The following is a 21,926-nucleotide window of genomic DNA, read 5'->3' as shown; positions in this document are numbered from 1 at the left end:
TGGGTTTGCAGGTGTTGGCTTCACTGGCTATCACCATTTTTAATAGTTTGTTTTTTCTCAGTCACTTCTTTCAGAATAATATTACACATAAGGACGAAATGCAGCCACTGCTGAGATTTTACTGTTCGTTGTAACTTGCTCACAAATTGAGACACGTGGGCTTTGCCATTGTAGTTTTACGCTGGAACATTTCTGCCTTACAACTACAGCCACACACAGACATGGCTAAAAACAAGAAAGCAACAGCACTGTCATGGATATTCAAACCTCATTGCTTTAAGGGATACTCTAAAGGAAACTAGGCCAAAAACTTGACCTATTTTAAAAGACATGGCAATCTGTTCTTTTAAAAAATCTTTCACACTTCATTGAGTCCTTCTCTCTCTTCTATACCATGAAAAATATTGTACAGTAGCAAGATTCAGAATTCCTCTCTCTATACTGTTACCCATACAAATATTGCAAGCTGAAATCTGCAGTTTAACAAATTTATTTTTCTCCATCACTGATCTTGAGAAAGAAATCATCTTAAAAATTACCGAATGCATAAATTGAACTAATTAGGTGTAGCTAACTAATATTGCTACGTCACTGCACTTTCTCCCCAGCGTTAGCTGCAATGTATCCATTTGGCAACCAAGAGGTCTTAGGATCCATAAAGGATTTTTGCTTCTAGGGACTTCCATGTTTCAAATTTGAAAACCAGAAGCAGTGAGCCATATTTCTCAGTTATTTTGCTGTTTGAAATCTGGCTGTGAAACTCTGTTTACTTTGTGTTGGACTCGCGCCAGAGGAGGCCTGGTTTTAGCAGATGGTCGTGGAGCAGAGGCCAGACGTTTCCTGCTGCGTCCTGATGAGGCACTGATAGCACTGCTCCCAGGCACGCCAGTGATGCCTCCAGCAGCCACCCAGGCTGGAGGGGCAGGCACTGCTGGCAGAAAGGTTGTGAAGAGTCCATGGAGCAGCCCTTGGGGGAAAAGCCTTTGTGGAAAAGAGGGTCCTGAAGTGGTGCTCAGAGGTGGTGGAGCTGCCAGCCAGAAGATGAGCAGGGGGAGGACTGGAGTTTTGACCAAGAGGAACCAAAGGGTTAAAACCACATGGGCATAAACCAGTAGTGGGGAGATGTGATTCAGGGTGTTGTTGGGTCATGGGTTGGACTCGATGATCTCAGAGATCTTCTCCAACCTGGTTGATTCTGTGATTCTGTGATTGCTTTGGTCTTTGGCAGCACATCCCACTGTCTTGTGAGGGATAGAGAGTTGAAAGAAGACAAAATGGAAGGCTATAACATCACATTGTTGTGTGTGTTTACCTGTCTGCTCTACACTCACCATGTGCAGGTAGCATTTGCCTTTCCCCCATTTCTGGGGGCAACTTCTCTGAGAACAAAAATCCTTAATGTGTCCTCAGTCTGGTGTTTGATCTTTCAGGATGCTGCCTGCTCTCAAGATGGGAATCAGAGGGCAATGCCACAATCCCAAGCGCTTGTGTATCGCTGCTGCCTCGCCAATTTGCGTACAGGGGAAACTGCAAACAAATTTCTCAGGAGGCTGTATGACTTGGAAATCTTCCAGAATTCCTTCAGGCAGCAGTAAGATTAAGGACACCCGCAGTTTATCTGGAGATTCAGAACTTGGACCAATGTAGCTAAAATTCATGGTTCCTGTGCCATGTGGCTCTGCATTTGGGAATTTGGTGCTCTCCCATTCCCTGCTGTCAGATACCTGGAGCTGCTGGGTTACCATGTCAGGCTTATTTGGGTCAGGATTTTGTGCAGGTGGCAAGGCCCCTGCGAACTGCAGCTGCCCCCTTCTTTGTATTCAAGCCATTCTGCAGGTAGGCAATGTTGGATTCTGAATGCTTATACCTTTCCAGTTTACTACTGGATCTCAAAAGGGAAAAGAATCACAAAAAGACCGAAGTGTTGATTGCTTTGTTACATGACACTTGCATATATTTCTCCCTCCTTGGCCATGATTCTGTCAGAATCTCCCCAAAACCAAGTCTCTGGGTCAGCACAAGAGACACCTGACAAGATCAGGCACCTGCATAGGAGTCTGACTGTAAATATTTCCCCCCCCCAGCTTCTACCTGCAGGAGCATCAAATATTCAACAACCCTGATGGAAAACTGAAGGATGTCTCTGTTTAAAACCTCATTCAGTCAAGTACCAAATTTTGCTATTTCTTTCAGTGACAGCCCTTCCTTCCTACTCATCAGCCTTGTACAGGACAGTCTGAAGCACCACTTTCATGACCCACTGTCTCCTTCTAAGTAGGCTTCTTAGACTGTAATAGTTGGTGCCTTTTTCTACCTTACTGACTTCTTCCAGCTTGAAAACAAGCATACAGTATCTAGGAACACAGCACTCCATTTTTTCAAGCTCAGGAGCTGAGCCCATTCAACATTACTTTGAGACAAAGATTCACTGTACAGACAAGGCAATCTACAGAAATGAAGTTTCAAACTATCTGTATCATCAAGGAACATGGATGGACCTTGTGAATTTAATCTGGTTATCATGACTTATGCAATGCAAATGACCTGTGTCTTACCCCAACAAAATGTCATTCTCCTCATCTGACCAGGCATGGTGAGCTACAGCCAGGATGGGAGCCCGGGCCTTTGCTGTCTTGCACCTGATGATCAACCCCATCTGCCCAGAGAAAGGGCTGCACACCTCTCCATTAGCACCCTAAACTGCCATGCAAGGTGCAGAGCCTGCATGGACGGCAAAGCAGGGAACTGGAACTGTGGTTGCCAAGAAGACTTTCTGTCACTAGTCAGAGTGGTAGTTAATGCTCTTTCTTTGCTGGAGAAGGACTCATGATAATGGGACCTACCTCAGACTTCCCTGGCAGTTTTTTAACATTTCCTGTTGTTTGCCAAGTGGCCATAGTGCCCACCACACAACCTTGCACCCGCTCCAAACAGATGTTGCAAGACCCAGCAAAGGTTGGCAAATTTCTGGTCAAGCAGGTTTTGACTATGCTGAAAGTAACCCCCTTCTCACTGCCCAGTTTGAACACAGCCCAGTTTCTCCTGTCAGTTGGGATGATGTGAGTTTGAAGGTTTCCCAGGTAAACTGCCTTTTTTTCTTTTTTTATATTTTTAAATAATTGAAACCATAAAAGCTGAAGTATTCATTAAAATTTGTTGGGTGAATTACTAGTTATTGCACTTTCATTTTACAGGTGCTACACATGAATGGAGATAACAAAACAAAGAGAACCAGAGGGAAATGTCTTGGGCATAGCTCAGGATACACAGAGACAGACATCCCTAGGGAAGGAGAGTTGCAAAAAGGCATCAAAATGGAGTTCAGTGAACTGCCTTTTAAAGCTTTTGGAAGTGTCTTTTTTTAGCAAGCCTTTAAAGTCAATTATCCTCACAGAATGTGTTTCATGTTTGTCTTGAGGATAAAGACAGTGAGATTTCATTATTTATCTGCTCATACCTCAGGTTGGCCTCTGAGCATGCGGGTCCCTGGCCCTGTGCTAGACAAGGGGCGGCAGATCCCTCTCCACTGACAGGAGAGCAGGAAAAGCACCTTCCCCTCAGTGCTGGCTGCGAGCTGGAGAAAGGGCAGCGAGGCATTCCTCCTTGGAAGCAGGAGATGCCGTAATCCCCAACTGTCAGACACAATTCATAATGGAAGAAAAAAACAAAACAAAGCCACGCTGAAGTACAGTAGGGAAAATCCTGGAAAATAGGTTAGGCAGTATTTAAGCACAACTTATGCCCCGCAAAGAGGGCTTGTGTTAGATCCCAAGCTCCAGAAATGGAGGAAAAATGAACAGTTTTTTAGACTTGACCTGGCAAAATGGAGTTGGCTCCCGCCTGTCACAGGATGACACAGTGGAGATTGTCCTTGTGCAGCCGGGTCTTTCTTTCCCCAAAATGGCTCTTCCATTCTATTGAAGATCATCCTGGAAGGAATGTATCTGTCTGGCACAGGAGACTTCCAGTGCTTTTGAGTTAGAAAAGACAGGAATTTTAGAACTAATGTAGCAACATCAGTTTCTAGACATGTACAAGCTGTCTGCAGGAGGGGAGATGAAGCCCCCAGCCTGCCTGCTCTGAGCTCAGCTGCTGCGCTCTTCAATAGAGACAGACATTTGGAAAATGAGAAAACGAGAAAGACCCCGGCCCTGCCAATACTGGTCATGTTTCTGACATGCTTAAACTTACACACATACCTTTATTTAGAGTAATGGGACTTAAAATTAACTCCTGTGCATTACTTTAGGTGTGTTTCTTATACACTACTGACAAGGAGCTCAATCCCTGCGTCAAATGAAGCTTTTCAGAGCCATTAGGTACAAGAACATTAGGTACTGCAAGGTCCTTGGATGATGTTCCTTGGATGATATTCCCTGGAGGTGTCCACTCAGTCCATCTGAGTTCAGGTTCATCTCATAGCTGTTAAATAATTCCCTTCAGTATGTTCAATTCCCTCAGCAGGAGTTCTTGGTTTACACAATAATTCTGGATCTATTTGTTCTTTGCTGGAGTTCTATATGATCACAGAAAGTGCATATAAGTTGCCCATTTTGCGCAGGTGCAGGATCTACAAAACAAGGCAAGTCCAAGTGGTTTTGTAGGAGTCAGCCAATGTGGCCTCCATTTATGGGCCTACCTACTGCATGAAGGGAAATACAGAGCGTGGGCTTCTGGGCTGTAGTTAAACAGAACACAGCCCCATTTCTTCCCAGTATCAGGCTGTGAAAAAATGCTGAATTCTTCTTTACTGCTAGGCCTGAGAAGGAAATCTCTTCTTTAGACAAAATGGGACCCCGACCTCATTTTAGGCCTTTATGGAATCTTATTTTGGGCCTTCTAGGAACAGGCTTACAGTTGAAGGGCTTCACACTGAAAAGGCACAGAGAAAGGAAATTTTTTTTTTTTTTTTTTTTTTAAAGATGGATTGATGATGAAATATGGGAGCACAGCTTCTCAGGCCCACAGACCACTTTCACCACAAAAATGCGACCTGGGAGTCTGGGCCTCTTGTTTAATCTCTCTGCCAGTTTAATCCCATTCTGCCCTAAAACACCTGGTGTGATTTCAGGGTGGTGGCAGTGGCAACCCTCTGGTGCCAGCCCGGCACGGCATGACATATTTTGCAGAAGAGAAGTGACTTACTGATTTTTTTTTGTCCTGTGATGCCCACATAGCTGTAAATGAACATGATTACAAGCTGACATGGCTGGGAACTAAATTCATGAGGAACTATTGTCTTCCAGTTGCTGGTTTAGAGTGAAAGCAACACTAAAATGTTGCATATTTTTGCCATGTATTATAATAGTCCATGACCCTGCAAACATGATGCACATCTGTTGAACTTTATTCTGACGTGTAGAGCCAGTGACTTCAATCTGGGACTGATAGATATTCAGAATGCTTTATTGGCTCTGTGGGTTAAGTTCTGGCCAGGTAGATGTGACAGGGGCCAACCAAAGATCTCAACAGAGGCAACCATGGCTGTGTCGATATTAAGTGGAAATTGGCACAAAACTAGAAAATATCACCAAGGACATTCACCTTTGTCTTCCTGTGCCAGTTTACCTGCATACTGATGTAGTTTTCTTGCAAAAAGCATAGCAGTTCGGGATGTAAAATTGACTATTTATATGTTTACTTCTGATTACAATTTTTACTTGTATTTTTCTCGTCTTTATTTTTTAAATGACCTTCAGAAATTTCCAATTAATGTTAAAAAATGTTTTTAATAAGAGGGAGGAACAAGAGAGCTTGTTTTTTGTCGTTCTGATGAGAGGTTTTGTAAGGGGAAGATCACCATAGTCATCACTATTAATGTTCTGATTTTGGAGCAGTGGAAACGTAAGCAAAGATTTATTTTTGAAAGGCCTCGCTTTGGTTGATGACAAAATACTCACCTCCTAAATTTAGCAATGCTGTGTCTCCGTGAGTATATTTACATTATTAGTCACCTTTAGGCCCACGTTTTCTGTGATCAGCACAGGCTTGGAAGTCACTCCTTCATCCTCGTGTACCACTGTCAGAGAGGGTGCCCCCCCAGTGTCCTTGCCCCTGCCCAGTGCGCTGAAGTTGTGAATTCCAGTGGGAATACTACCAGAACTGGAGTGACTGGGAAAAGAGAGGCAACCACAGCGGTGGCTTGAGCTTTGTTACCGTGACTGTCATGGGAAAAGAAACAATAACCATAGAATATCCAGAGTTGGAAGGGACCCACATGGATCAGAGTCCAACTCCTAATCATGACTGTAATAACGGCCACCTTGTTATTTATTCCCCCACTATCCCAGGTTTTGCAGTTCCTCAGGCTTTTCCATGGAAAGCCGCGATGCCGGGAGCCGAAATAGAGCTTGTGCCTATAGTCCACAGAAAGCAGTTGTGGTAGCTGAGCAGCTTAAATTTTTGGGAAAACGTTGATCACAGGAAGGTTGTGGGTAAAGGCCGGCGGCACTGATGGCAGCCCGGCCCCATTCATGTGCGGGGGACACACGGGCAGGCTGAGGGCACACATGGCCCGGCCTGGCCTGGGCTCCCCCAGGGACACGCCAGGCACTTGTTATTTTGTTATCAGGCGCGGCTGCGGGGCGCTCCCGGCCGCGGTGCCGCAGCTGATGTAATGCAATGCTGCTGCCGCCGCAGCGGCTTCACGTGTCTGCGGCGCGCCCGGACACCGGGGCGGCTGCGTGTGCCGTGCCCGCCGTGGAACACACACACACACACACACACACAGAGGCGCGCACGGGCTCGCAGACACACACAGACACGCGTGTATGTGTTATTCTCGCCGCCGGGCCGCTCCGGGCGCAGCGCCCCCTTCCCAGGGCGGGGGTCCCGGTGCTCCCGGCGGGGCCGCCGCCCCCGCCCCGGCCGCGCTCGCCGCCCCCAGCCGCGGCCCCTCGGCGGGGCGGCCCGTGTGTGGGGCACGCCGAGCCTGCGCACTGCGCGGCCGGGCGGGCACGGCGGCCGCGGGGCGAGGAGCGGCGGGGCGGGCCGGGCCAGGTGCTGCTGCCGCTGCCGCTGCGGGGCGGGGGGAGCGCAGAGCGACCCTGCGCGGGGGCTGCGGGGGCCGGGCCGCCATGCGCCGAGCCGCGGGCCGGGCTCGCCATCCTGCGGCGTAGCGGCGGGACGGGTTCCGCCCGTGATGTCCCCCGGGCGGCGGGGGAAGGCGACTCACTCGAGCGCTGCGGCAGAGGCCTAGTGCGGGCAGCGCCGCTCGCGTCCCCATGGCCGAGGAGCAGCAGCCGGAGGGCGGGCAGCCGCCGCGGCGGCTCGCCGGCACCCCCGCGCCCGGCGGGGCCCTGCCGGCCCTGGTGCCGGGGCTGAAGGGCGGCGAGGCCAGCGCGCTGCAGCACAAGATCCGCAGCTCCATCTGGTAAGGGCCGGGCCCCGCGGGGCCGAGGCAGGGCCGGGGGGCTGCGCGGGCGCGGGAGGGGGCGCGGCCCCTTTGTGCGGGCGGCGCGGGGCACACGCGTGTCCGCGGCGGGGCCCGCGGGGCGGGGACGGCCCCGTGTGCGGGGCGTGGGGCACCTGCCGCGGGCGCTGCTCCCGCACGGCCGTGTTTGCACCGCGCCCGGAGCCGCTGGGGCGGCGGGGGATGCGGAGCCCGGTGGGCAGGGTGCGATTGTCCAACCTCCCTGGAAACCCTCTGCTCTCCCGAGGTCCCAGTCGGGCAGTTCGAATGCAGTTTTGGCTGGAACTTGTGATGGTTTGCAAGTTCCTGCGTAGGAATCCAGGTTGTTCTGTTGTTTTTTTGTTTTTTTTTTTTTTTTTTCCCCCCTAAAAATTAAAAGAAAATTCCTAGTAAACCGGTATTTGACTTAAGAATTTTATTTTGTGTGCATTTGTGTGAATTGCGTGTAGCTTACTGCAGATAAAGCGCTTTGTGTTTTTTATTAAAAAAAAAATATCTGCAAGAGGCTGTCACCTGCAGCATTTGTATTTTATGTATGTTTTTAAAAGCTGCTTTTGGCTGAGGGTGCTGATAAAGTATAGTGAAAGTTGGGAGTTGTAAATACAGGTTACTCATATAATGTTTTCCTTTATATACACACACCGTGTATATTTTATACATGCACTCATCCCAATAAAAACATACTGATCTAGCTTGCATATTACGTCATATTACAGTTAGACTGTGTGGTTTGAATGGATGTAGCTGGAAAAGAAAGAGAATCTACATATAATTTTACCTTCCAATTCTTTCATTGTATGGGATATACTGACATTGTATTTATTAATGGCTTGGTGGTTGGTTTTATTTATTTAAGCAGTAAATAACAGTTCATTCTGCTTAATCCACACTTGCTACCTTTTGTTTTGGTTTTCTCTGCAATGTGACCTAGAGAAGGAATATGAACTGCAGAATATCTTGTCTGTTTGGATCACAAAGTCTTCACACCCTCCTAATTTATTATGTTATTTAGTGATGGCCTTTTCGTATTTTCTTCTCTTTGCATGAACGTGCTGTTTGGAAATGAGCCTGGGAGAGCATGTTTACATTGCATTCAGATTAGGTATCATGTCCAAGTTGAAGACAAAATGGCTACTAAGTAAAACCTCTGCTTTTATTGTGGGTTTTCTTTTCAAGGAAAAAGAGCACAAATGTTAGCCTCTGAAATGAAAGCTGCTTCTTTGATTCAGGTGAACTTGATGAATAGCCCAAGCCCACGTTGGGTACAAAGGAATGCAGCGTTTTCCCCGGTGTGAGTGGCTCTCCTGGTGCCAAGTGCCTGTGACCAGCAGAGGTTTTGCCAGCACCTTGCAGCCCTGTCTGCTGGTACTTTACCAGGCGTTCCTCACCTCCACCCGGGTGTTCCTCCTGGCTACCTGTTTCCTGCACCGGGCTTCAACTTCCCTGCTGCTTTTAGGCAGCATCCGTCCCCTGTGGGTTGTGCTGTTGAAATGCAGTATTTGAAGATAAGGTTATTTTTTTATAAGAAACCCTTTTCTTTGATGTCTTCAAACCTCGTGTTTCGCTATTGTGATCAAGCAGTCTTCACTCGAGGCTGGAGTTTCACGTTAATTTGCATCTTCCTGTAGATGTGGCGGTTGTTTTGGAGCAGCAAGGATGAGGAACACTGCCAGGGATGTGCACACTGCACCCGAGTAAACAGTGGAAAGCCTTGAGTCTGCTGCTCTGTTCAGTGGGTGCTGGTGATGGGTAAACAGCAGGAGAGGTTGTGGAAGGCTGGTTGTGAAAATGGCAGCGCACTGCTCTTAATAGAACTAAGTGTAATGTGCAGAGGAGAGCTTCCTCTTTTCTCCTTCCCTCCTCTTCCTCCTCTCTTCCCCTGCCGTGCCAGTGGCACGTGCTGGCAGGCTGGTGCATTCAGTTCCTCCTTTCCTTCCCAAATGGTTTAGCACATCCAGATAAGTACTCTTCTCTGTTTTCCCCACACCTCCTTTTTCCCTACACGTTTGTGCATAGTGGATGGAGGTTTTTAATTGTCTGTGTTTGTTATTGTTTTGTTGTTTGGCTGGTTTTTTAAAGGGTTCAGTATTCAAGTTGTCAATGAAAATAGTAGTATAGCAAAATATAGCACCTACTGAAATACTGGACTTGAAGATCACAAACAAGTCTGTGCTTGTCCCTCCCCTGTACAGACAAATATAAATATAGAGTGTGATGCAGGCCACGAGTGGGACAATGAGGTATTCACTACCTCAACTCGTACTTATTTTATTCTGTTTATTAAATTAAAACGTAGTTTGACAAGAACATCTTAAGTAATTGTGTACATGTGGAATCCCTTAAATTGAAACAATAGGTTATGTCCTGCTGGTTGTATTTGCAGGCACAGTCAGTATATGTACTGATGACTTAAAAATGTACTTGCTAGGAGTCTAGTCTGTTTTGGGGGTTCTTTTGTTGATTTTTGTTTGTTTGGGGTGATTTTTTTTCTTTTTTCCATACCTGACGATTAGTTTGAACTGAGGAGGGGAAGATAAAAGAGTGACTGAGCTGTGCTTAAAAACAAATCTGGAAGTATTTTTTTGCGCTGCAACATCGCATACAGGTATTTACTGCTGTTTGGTTACAGTAATTGAAGCTCATCACTGTCTCACTGTATTTGTGTCCTGCCTGCTCCGCTTGAACACATGCAGCAAAGTGGTGTCTGCTTTTGTTTGGTGCCGTGTATGTGAGTTGCTGAGGCGGTTGGATGTTCTTACGGTGTGGGTGAAGTAGGCAGAAATAATACTGGATGTCTTTTCCCATTGACGGATTAGGAATCTAGACGGGGAGAACACGTCTTTGGGAGCCCAGCCTGGCTGATTAGTGTCGGGATGGGCGGGTTTCTAAATTGCCCTGGTCTTCGCTGGACACTGGGCCTTAATCTGCCTGTTTTTATTTCCCTTTAGATTCGTTAAAGCTTTCATATTTATTAATAGCTTTTTGTCCAGACGTTGGAGCCCGAGGCGGGAAAACCTCCCTAGTCAGCTGTCTGAGCATATAGACTAATGGGGTTTCAATTATTTTCTTCGGGTGAGGGTACTGTATTACTGAGTGTGTGTTGTTTGTATACGATGTTTCTGTACCCAGACATATGGTGGGGAAGACGGAGTCTACTCAATATCGCGTTGAGTTGCCAAAGAATATCTTATCGCCGAAGACAGCAGAGGACCGATGTAAAAGCAGCGTGGCACAAGGATTGAGATGGGGAGGATGGTGTGAGCTGAGGGTCTGTCTCGATGGCTTGAAAGAAAAAGACCAACAGTTTTAGGCAATTTAATCCCCTCTCTCGCTGTATTGGTCCAAAATCCAGTAGCTGCGAACGCTGAAGGAACGGACAGGTTTGTTTTCTTGTTCACTGTTGCGAATAACTGGTGATGATTCTTCAATAAGCACTTGTTTACTGTTGTAAATAGTAATCTGGTGCTTGCATCTGTGCATGGGTTGGCCCCAACCTCTTTCACCTTGCCTGCATCTCAGCTCTTTTTGTCCTAGAGGCATCTGTTAGGATTTGAATATAGTAATTCTGCTCGAGAGATTAATTTCTCTCCTTCCCCTCCCCAGTGTCTCATGTGTAAACCAGGCTGAGGACCAGGCAGTGTGGAGTGGCAAACACAAAGCATTGCATTTGCAGCCATTTCAGCTGGACGTGGGTGTGGGTTTCAGACCCATAATTTTTGTCCTCAAATCTCTCTTCTAGCTAGAAGTTGTAATGAAAACCACATGAGCTGGGCCGGGCAGTGCCGAAATTACATGTCCTAAGGCCCAGTTTGTCTTGTGTTGAAGGAGGAGTAGGAGGTGAATTGTGCCTTTGTTAGTTTTGGGCTCTTGGTATCGTGCTAGAAAACCAGATTAGCTGATTGTTACACCAGTGTTTTCTAATCTTTGGAAGGCTCCATTCTTTCTTGGACTTACATCATTCCTGCTCCCTCCTGCAGTTGCATCCATCGCTCCTCATTAGGCATTGTCAGCAAGCGTGGATCGTCACTTAGCTGTTGGCAGAGCAAATGTTCTGCAATTTGGGAAATGCCACTGAGGTTTCTCATTATAGGAATTGTTACTTATTTGTATAGTTAGGTCAGCAGAAAAAATGATTGACAGTCTTGATATTTTTAATCAAATGCCTGGCAGTGAAGGGGGAGGCTCAAGGGGTGTGTTTTTCAGGCTCTTAGCAAAGCAGGTGGATGCACCTTTTTGGTAATAGTCTTCTGCAGTTGAGATTCCTGTAAGACCCTCTATGTATTTTTTTAAAACATACATTTCTTTAGTCAGGCTGGACTAATCTGAAGACCAATCCATCTGCGTTTTCTCTCATTCTGTTTTCTGTAGCTTGGGGAAGGGAGACAGTAAGAGAAAAAAGCCCAGCATAACTCTTGGTATTTTGTTACGTGGCCTGAGTGGAGAACTCAAAATTTGCTCTAACTGATTGCAGACTCTTAGTGGTTATTCTGTACCCCAGCCCAAAATGCACCATCATTCCCTCCTTCATCCTGGTTAATTCATTGTTTAGACGTGGGAAATACAGTTTATAATTCTTCAGTTACAGATTACTGATTTATGTGAGGAAAAGCAAATAATTATCATTGACAGGTGTACAGGCTGCACTTGTTTCACTGAATCTGTGCAACATCAGAAGTGTGTTTACATCTTTTGAAAAAATACCTTGAGTCCTCAGCTAAGATATGCTGTGTAAAACTGCGAAGATTTCTTGGCACTAACTCAGTTTTCCTAGGCTTTTTGGTTCCATTGTTTGCAGGTGATGGTAAGACTTGTCTGTCCCAAATGTATTTCCTGATAGGGTGTATAAGTAGTCAAACACATAGGAAAAAATTGAACTGTGGACCATATTTTAGAGTTCATGAGGATTTCAGGGAAGGTCAGGCCTCCTTGGACAAAGGATTTAGCAGCATGTCATTCTCCTTCTCACTCTGCTTCCCCTAATGGATAGGAACAGAAAGTGGAATTTGTTTCATTTCTGTCCACCTGATTCTGTACAAGTTGTGCAGAAAATGTATTGTTGTGGAGAAAAAAATATCCTCCCTGGTGAGGGCCAGCTCCTAGGGAAGATGTTTCCATAAAACAATCCATCTGATCACTTCATGTGCCTGTTTGTCTTTGCCTGTCAGCAAATTTTAAACTGTGTGCCAGGGTGTAATCGTCTGTGGTGCATATCTCATGAATTTGGGCAAAGTAAATCCTACACCATTTATCACTTTTTCAACTCAACTTCTCCTGGAGGTGGCCTCTGGGGGTTGTTTGGAGACCTTTCATTCCCCTGAACAAGGTCCAGGTACCCCCTTTATCTGTGACTGCAGGTTCTTGTAGAAGGAAACCCATCTTTTGAGGGGAAGCCCCCCCAGAAGGATTCCTTCAAGAGCATTTCCTGTGCTGCAGGTCCATCCCTGTGCTGTTGGGAAAGCCTTGCCCTGTGCCCCGGGTCGGGAGTGGGCAGGTCAGCGTCAGGAATCCGTGCCAGGCCAGCGTGGGAGGAGAAGCAACTTTCCAAAACGGGCATGGCCACCACGGTGGTGGAGTTTCTAGGTCAGCAGGTGTGGAAGCCAATTTGGTCTGCAGGCATTTTTACAAGGTTAGAAAATAAACCTGAATAAAATGAATGGTGACCTTTATGTAACCTTTTGAGAATGGAGTTGAGGTTTTATTGAATATCCTGCCTCTGAGTTGGATGGAATAGCTTTGCAGGAGGAAAAGATCTTTATGAATCTGCTTGTAGGAAGAGTGGATTTTTCACTCTTGCTTGTGGATTTGGTCTTCAATTCTTGAAACAATTGAATCTAATGAAGTATATGGGGGAAAACAATGTTGAAGTAATAAAAGATTTGGAGTTTTACTGGTGTTCATTTAAAATGCATTAGAGTGCATTAAATTGTTGACTTCATAGCATCAAACATACGCAATTCTTTGTTTCGTAAACATTTTACTTTCCACTGCTGGAGTTTCTTCATCGAAGCAAGTCAGATTGTGTGACATTGTGATTCAGAGCAGCATTTCTAATGAGTTCTTAATAAGCACAGAATTGCAGGATTGTCATCCCAGGCCTCCATAGCTGAGTTGCTTGCCATTTGGGGCAATTCTGTTTGATTCACATGTGTCTGTGTGCCATTGGTGAGTAGGAATCCAAATCTCCACTGAAAAGAACACTTGGACCCCCCCCCAAAAGTTCCTGGATGTTGTATAAATTAATCAGAAAAAGTACTGTAATTGGGTGAGATGCTGCTGCTGCTTGGGATTGGGTGATCAGATTTATATTGAAGCACTGATTAATCTTTTAATTAATTGGAGCTTGGGGTGGTTTTGTTAGTCTGTGTGTGTGTGTGTGTGTGTGTGTGTAGTTTTGAGAGCAGGGGTTGAGCTTAATGTTTTTACACAGATCCCATAACTTATATATGTTGCCTTCTCTTGTTACTCTACTCTGCCGCTTGCCAAACAGAAGTATTTGGAGGAGGGCCAGAGCTGCAAAATTCAGATCAGGATCCAAATTTGGATTTTTGGTTCAAGCTTTTCTAATATCTAATATTACAAAGCCTCATATTTAAATAGGGAACTCTTCATTTTTACACTGTGGTGAGGGGATGGAGGAAGCTTTCCAGTTTGCCCCTGAAGCAGTCCAGGTAGAATGCTGGACTGGATGTTTGAAAAGTTATCAGCAGGTGATTCAAAAGGTGAATTGAATAGATGAAAAAGCAGTGGGTGCTCTGTCACTCAGAAAGAACCCAAGCAAAAGGCCAGCACACACTGGTACTTTCAAGCCAGTGAGAGGAATCCCCTAAATTTAAAATTCTGGAACTGTGGCATGTTTTGTGGTGTTCTGTTGGATCTTTGGGAATTTTGAGAGTTTGTTTTGTTGTTTTCTAAATGGAGTTAGCCAGTATCTAAATTTTAATGCTTTCTTGATTTAATGGAAAAAGGATTATCTCCCATCAAGTAGGATGCTCGTTATCGGCTGCTGTGCCATCAACAGGCTTTCAGTAAGCTGCCAAGTGTTTTGTGGTTTTGAATGTTTAATCATTAAGACAGTGGAAAAAAAACATTCAAAACTTCCCAAATATTTTCCTTGTTGCTTGTTTTTAATCGCCTGCGGTGTCTGCAGTGACATTGTACCCATCGAAGGGCGGGCAGGCCGGGTGCTGCTGTTGGTGGGACTGGAGATGGGGGTGGCTCTGTGGGTGATGGGACTGCACCCTGGACAGTGGTGGAGGGGCCTCCCATGGGTGGCACAGCTGCCAGGCTCTTTCTTGTGGATGTTGCTGGTCTTGCACCTGGTGAGCGGTCCAGTCTTTTATCTCTTGCTCGGGCTGGTGAGTGGTTGTGTTTTCCCAGCTGTGACCCCAAACACTCTGCGTGGTACAGCACGTGGTGGTGCTGGGACAGGGGTTGTGTCTATGGATGTGGGTTTCTTGGGGTGGACCTGTGTTCCTCCACGGCAATAGGTCCTGCTTAGCCTTTCCCAGGAGCTGGCTGGGGGTGCTATCACCTACTGATTGTCAGGTACTTCAAGTTTGGGAAGAAAATCTTGTTCCTGGAAAGAACTTGTTTATGAAGTGAGGCGTATTCATATCTCCTCCTGAGACGAAGTTTGTGGTTAAATGTCAAGGTCCATGATCAGTGGCTGTCCTTTCTGATGGATGGCCTCACAGGCATGCAGGCAACCCGTATTTCTTAGGCAGAAATTCTTAAGTGCCATCATAAGGTTGTTGAGGCACCTGTAAGTGAAAAAATTGGATTGCACTGGACAGAAGGAGTTACAGTTCATTACTTTGGTTGCCTTTAAAGCAGTGAATTAAACTATTTTTAAAGCAGTCAGCAATACCAAGTGTTGCATCTTTTTCTTAGTACAAGATTGCCTGGAAGTGTCTGTGTCAAGCATCCCTTGGACAAGCAAGAATTAGTTTGTGAGCAAGGTGTGGTGGATAATAGGATGGACAGTTTGCTGTACATCTTTCTCACCATCTTCTTGCCTTTGTTTAGAAATCAGTTGTAAATAGTTGGAGTAGCCTTTGTGACTGCAGTGAAAATACTCTGGTGTGACCACTGCTACATTAAAGTACAGACTGGAGAGGCAGCTACTCAGTACCACAAGTGGTAACTCTTTGAAGGCCAGTAAATTGAAAAGCTTTAACATTTATTTAGTATTTTTTCGTGGATGGAATTTTAGCCTTTGTTTTTAATCTTCTTTGAAAATTTGGTGACAATTCCTACTTCCAGCACCACGTATCAGTTTTAATGCTTATTCAGTGGAGGGAAGTACTGGAGAGGCTTGGGTGCTTATTAAGCCAGGGGCAAGAATCCTACGAGGGGATTCTGGATCCCATGTGAATGCTGTGTCTGGAGGCCACTTGAAATTGAGACTCGAGGCTTCTGCTCCAGGGCTGGCCATCCTCTGGCAGGACTGGTTTATTGTCTGTGCTGGAGGTGTGCAGGCAGTAGTTTCTGGGAAGAGCAGGCAGGTGGTGGATGCCTGTGCCCTTGGGAAGCTCCGTGCAGGACGGGTTCCCTGCAGGAGCGAGTTGTGCCTGTTTGTGCTTGGCATCATCCTCTTATGGCTTCCATGTCCCTCGCTGTGTTGGGATTCAGGTGCTTTGTGCTTCTCGTGGTGTTTCTCAGTGTGAGGTCGGTGATCGCTCTGGGATCCATGTGCTGGTTCTGTGGAAGTTGGAAGCTGTGAGTGAGGCATCTGCGAGGCATCTTGCTGTAGCTCTTTCTGCTGTGATGGGATGGACTGAAGCAAAGGCCAAAATTCATTTTGAAATAATCTTGCAGGAGTCAGACAGCGCCTCAGAAACCTGTTTTATCCAAGCTCTGAAAAAGTATGACAAAGTCCCTTTTATTAAAGGTGTATAAAAACTTGGTCTGTTTTCTCTATGGTTTGATTTTTTTTGATTTATTTATTAAGCTTTTTGGCATTACAGATGAGGAGAGCCTACAGTTGCTTTTAGTGGTCATGTAGACGAAATAAATTAGTTGATATTTAAAAGACAGTCAAATGACTCATTGGCATAATCGGAAGCTGCACACCTGGAACCACAGTTTGCTGAAGAGCTTTTGGCTCCAGGAGCCTGCTCTGCAGCATCACTGTCATTATGCTTGATTCCAGTGGTATAGTTCAGTCACTGACTCCTAAAAAGTTGAGAAATTATTGGCAGCTGAGAGAAAAGTAATTTCATTCAACAAGTGAATGAAATGGGATTGGCAGACCTAGTTTTAAAGACCTAGAAATATCCCTGGGAAATTTTGAGCAGAATCTGTCAGTTGTATTTCACATCTGGAGGTGGCTTACTGAGCCAAATAAACAGATCCGAAATAATGAACAAATGTGCTGAAGACATAAGAAAAAGCACTTATTTTGCCTCTTACGACAGTTTGAAAATGCTGGTGGTGTGTATGTGTTTAATTACGTTGGACAAAGGTTTGTCTAAATGCAGTTTATAGTGAAATTTCAGTTCAAAATAATCTTGTACATCATTTGATCATGTAAAAAATGCCAGAGTGTGGACCCTGAAGATTTGATAACCTATATAATTAAGTCCATGATCCATGAGGTTATTCAAACACCTATACTTTATTGATTACATCTGAGTAGAAGCCAGGTGTCTGATTACCCTATAGATCCATGCCTGAATATACTGTGAGTAGTCAGTTTTCCTGGTTAATAATGGCTAAAAAAAGGCAATGGTCTTGATCTTGCAGGCTAAGAATAAAAATGGAACACAAGACGCTTTGTTTTGTTTAATACCAGTGAGTTTAAGCAGTCCCCATTTAGCTTTCATGGAACATGTTCCCATGGACTGCATCTTTTTCTTGCTTAGCAACTTAATTTTCTTGGAGGGATTAAGAATGTGTGTTCATCTACCACCATGATTTGTACAGTCAAGTTGGTGAAACTTGCATTTTGATTGAAAAACAAAAGACAGACCATGTGAACCATGGTTGAGTGTGCAGCAGCCCCTCTGTGGACACTTGGTCACACGAACGTGTACTGGGATGTTGATAGTCAACAGCTCCATCTGTTCAGAGGGAAAATATTTGCAGTGGGAAAGTGTGCGCAGGGCAGGACCTAATAATTGTTATTTGTCACTTCACAGGGATTCTTTTCACTTTAGTGAAGTTCTTAGTTACCATTGAATGCTTTAAATACCAGTAGCTTTGTGGTGAGTGAGGCCCAGTGTAGGATCAGGAGGTAGCCCGAGTACCTTCTATTCTTCTGCAATTGGTTAAAGCCAGAAAGGTGAGTTTTGGTTTGGTGAGTTCAGTAACTGAGCAGAGGAGTGGCAAAGCAGCATATAGTTCACCTTGAAATTCGAGATTAAATTGTTAATAATCAGGTAAGGACATTTTCATTCCTTAACGCAGACATCTGCTCTCCCACTGCAATGTTTACGCATGATGTGGTTCACAGGAATGAAAATCCAGACCAGTCAATTCTGTGGTGCTCTTAGACAATGTCTCCTACTGGAAGGACCCATCAGACAAATAAATGGATAACATTAGTGTGACACTTTCACAGAAGCACAGTTCAGTGAATTGTTTGATGCTGAGAGATGTAACATGCTGCAGCCTACAGGTGAATCTCAACAGCACGGTTATCTCGGGGAGTATTGCTTTAGAATTTATGTCTACATCCCTCTTAAATATAATTCTCTGGTGCTATGATTTTTGGAAAGTCAGAAGTTTAATGCAGCTTTTCTGAAATCTGATCTAGATTTAATCAGGGACAGCCTTTTCTGTTTCTGACTCTTTCACTAAGTAAGCTGTGGTGTAACTGTGCAGTTTCCTGGGATGTTTGGAGTATACATGTTATGAATGATGAGTTTCTGCAGGTGTTCTGCAAATGGTCTTGACAGGGTGCTAAACTCAGTGACCTGCAGGGTTTTGGCTTTAGTACTTTGTACTAAGGCAGATCACGTGCCCTCTGCTGTGTTTTCAAAAGAAAACCATGACAATATGAAAACTTCTGAAATAGATATCAAAATGCTTATGGACAACTCTTTGCCTGCAAAGCATGTGTGTTACTTGAGAAGAAAATGGCTGAGTTCCCAGTTTTTTGTGTCCCACCCCCCTGGTTGCCTAGAGTAGGGTGGTGTGGCAGAGCCAGGCAGGCACAGCCTGCCAGCTGTCCAAGGAGACAGAGTACAGAACCCTAAAGTTGTGGGGTATTAAATACTGGTCAGATGCCTGCTGTTCATAATTTCCATTCATAAATCAGGTTTTAGATGAAAGAAATATTCTGATAGACCTGCTCACTCATTCATCGTGGCTGCAGAGGCAGCCTGGCAGGGAAGGTGGAGTGAAGGTGGCTGAGTGGGTGATGCTGGGCTGTCCCACCCTGGCAGCGTGTGCTGTGCTGGCAGTGGGGCTGTCAGTCAGTCCTCCTGCCCTGGGGCTGGGCAGGCCTGATGGTGCTGCAGCCTGGGAGCTGGGAAACGTGATCCAGGTGGGAGCAGCCCTTCCTGCAATGCAGGCCCACATGAAGTGCTCATTGGACACAGTTAAGCTGCCATGTAGGAGTGGGTGCAATTGTGTTTAAACCCAGCTTTGTAGGTGCAAAATGAAATAGATGCATGCAGGTATGAACTTAAACAAGATTAACTTAATTAAATTTTGTGCAGGTTTAATTTTAAGCAAGTTTAGACAAGTTTTTGAGTCTGCAAGTAAACTGAAGTTCACCTGGGTTGTAGGTGAGGGGAACTCAAACGTTCCTAAAGAAATCCTTGGGATTTGGAGTAGCACATGCTTATAACTCTTCTGAAGATCCTACTTTAGGGTTTAAAACAATTTTCAAAGGTGCCACAAACTTTATTTTTTTTTACTCCCAGAGGCAGAGGATGGAAAAGTGATGGGTTACGCTGCTCTAGTGTTCAGTGATCTGACCTTTGAGGTAGGCAGGAGACTGCTGGTTACTCACAACTCTTTATTTGCAGAGACCAGACAGTTTCTGTGCCTGGAGTGGGTTGAAGCCGATAAGCAGCAGTGAGTGAGAAATGCCCCAGTGTGCAGGTGCAGGGCTGAGGGTTGGAGGCCTGAAAGAAACTGTGGGAGCTGAGCAGGGAGTTTTTTTGTGATAGGATGCTGTATGGTCACCATCGGGCAGCAGTGCCGTGTTCATCCTGCCTACGTTCAGCTTTAAATTTTTCACCTCTACAAAAAAGTCAAGGACGGGAGAAGGGTGTTGTGGTGTGCCAGTGGGCAGTGTGGCACAGGTCAGGGAGAGAAGTTGCCTTTCTTGTGGCAGTGAAGCCATGCCCATCTAGCATGAGGTAACAGGTGACCCTTTTAGTAGGCAGATCCTTGGAGAGTGCACGTAGATACTCAGGGCATTACTCAGCACAGGGAAACCTAAGAGGTTGCAAGGATTGCATTCCCTGGGAGTCAGCAATTGGGTACAGGTTCCTCAAGTGGAAAAAAGGGTGCAGAGGAGCTGTGTGGTGGGCAGCCATGAGAGGAAAGAGGGCATGGAGAAGGAGGAATGCACACGTCCGGAGATCAGGGCAGAAGTGGAGGCAATGGGATGTTGCAGGCAGCATCAAGAGGAGAGGGCTGGATTAAAGCTGCATTTGTTTGCAGAAAGACAAGCTGATGCCTATAGGGGAGCTGGTCAGTGTGGAGGAGAGAGATGGGTATCTATGGCATGGAGGAGGGTCAAAGAGTGTGCCAGGAAAACACTGTGGGCTAAGCTGGACCTTCCCGGTGCAGTGCCTGTGAAAGGCCTAGAGCAGCTCTTGGAATGCTTCTCCACTTCCCTGCACGTGCCAGAGCCAGGTAGTACTGAGAGGGCAGCATGGCATGAAGGCTGGGGCTCCTGTCCAGGCTGACAGTGGGGCATGTGCAGCTGTTGACCCTGCAGGTTGTGGAGAGGGGGTGGCTGCGTGGGGTGTCTGAGTGCCGGCTTGTTGTGGCTCAGCAGTGCAGGGGGTGTGCTCTGCTCCCTCCGGGTAAGGCCACAGAAGAGCTTGGATAGGACTGGGTTGTGGCACTGCAAACCAGACAGTACCTCCCTGGGTACCAAATGAATAGGGAAATGAAGAGGTACAACCAGTAGCAAATCCCTCTTTTAATAGGGCTAACTAGGATAGGTGTGGGCCATGAAAATGTTGAAGGAAATAATGCGAAATAAAGAAGGAGAAACACAGCTTTTATCAGCAGGCTTAAATATGCCATCCAGGCATCTGCACCAGCACTGGGAAACACGTATGGTAGGAAAACCTTGCTGTAGAGCTGCTGACACTGGGAGCTGCTACACTGGATTCACCTGAGCTCTGAGCTCTGTGCAGTAAACACAAACCTGTGCAGTCTGTACGTTTATGGGCCTGTGTTACGTGTAGGCAGAGCGTGGAGCTGTTTTCATTTGCTTATATGAGTATTGTCTTGCTTTGCCATCAGCTGTCTGTACCCACCCTTTCCCAAGGGAAGGGCAGTGGAGGACCAGGTCTGTGCCCTGTTGCAGGCTGCCTCTTCCCCCTCCTCCTCAGCTTGTTGGCCCTGCAGGCACGGAAGGGAAACTATTTAGTGCATGTGTGTTTTGTGGGTGCACTTTTTTCCTATTTGCTTTGGGTTGTGTTTTTTAAGTGCTGCTGAGGACTGTCACCCCCTTAGTTTCAAGGCATCCTTTCTTAGAGCTTTATAGGACAAAGGCTGGAGAAAAATCTCCATGTGCTTTACAGCATCTCCATTTCAGACCCCTAAGTAATAACGTGATTCTCTTCTGCTGACCATGGCTGAAAATAGCCCAGCAGATCTCTTAGCTATCTATAGACTGGATTCAGAAGCAACCAAAGATTAATTTGGTTTTTCATAGTTAGTTTTAAATTCAGAAATTTTTATTGTGAAAAATGCGAGCCATTTCAATGGATGATTTGCTCTTTAGCCACAAGCCTGCCTGTCTGGTGGCTTGCATCTACCTTTCTGCTTTCAGTGGGGTAGCCCTGAGATGAAGTTCCTACTCAAACCATCTTTTTTCATGATGCTTTGTTGAGATCATAGATTGTTAGTATTAAATATAGGATGCAGCTCCTCTGAAGTCATATGATCTTCCCACATCCTGTACAGAGGGCATTGCATCCTTGGACCAGGCTCCTGCCTGAATGTAACAATACACTCTGATTTTAGTTCAGAGCAGCGCTGAACGAACCAGGGTGAGAGCTGTGTAAAAGCATTTTCTTTGTCTCTTCTCAGAGTTCATTAAAGTAACTTGTGGCAAAATACTGACTTTGTATAAATGTAAAAAAACTCAACCAGGTAGTTAAATAACTGTCTTGTTGGAATAGAGCACCTGGCCCTGTGTGGTTGTTGCAAATTCTTCTCAGTTATTTTAAGAATAGTGGAACAAACCTTTAACCCTGAATACAGCAGATTTCTTCAGAGAGCTAAAAGAGATGTTTATAGACCTAAATTTCAGATGGAGGTATTCTGATGTCTGCTGGCTAATTATTTCTTGGCAGTTCATTACAGTAGGTTACATTTG

The 21,926-nt window shown here is 45.7% G+C and overlaps 1 protein-coding gene across 1 annotated transcript in view; it reads left to right on the top strand.

Moving 5' to 3' along the window:
* Positions 1-7,275: 7,275 nt before the first annotated feature.
* RFX7 (regulatory factor X7) overlaps positions 7,276-21,926 on the top strand; it is a 50,468-nt gene continuing 35,817 nt past the window's right edge. The window contains exon 1 of the mRNA XM_027881490.1: positions 7,276-7,372. The gene's annotated coding sequence lies outside the window, so the exon portion shown is untranslated. The remainder of the gene's footprint in view (positions 7,373-21,926) is intronic.

The sequence above is a fragment of the Empidonax traillii genome, unplaced genomic scaffold, assembly GCF_003031625.1.
Source record: "Empidonax traillii isolate 1590-97213 ecotype Southwest subspecies unplaced genomic scaffold, ASM303162v1 scaffold90:size2128546, whole genome shotgun sequence".
NCBI lineage: Eukaryota > Metazoa > Chordata > Aves > Passeriformes > Tyrannidae > Empidonax > Empidonax traillii.
Note: the sequence above shows the minus strand (reverse complement) of the source record. Positions and strands in the feature narration are given on the sequence as shown.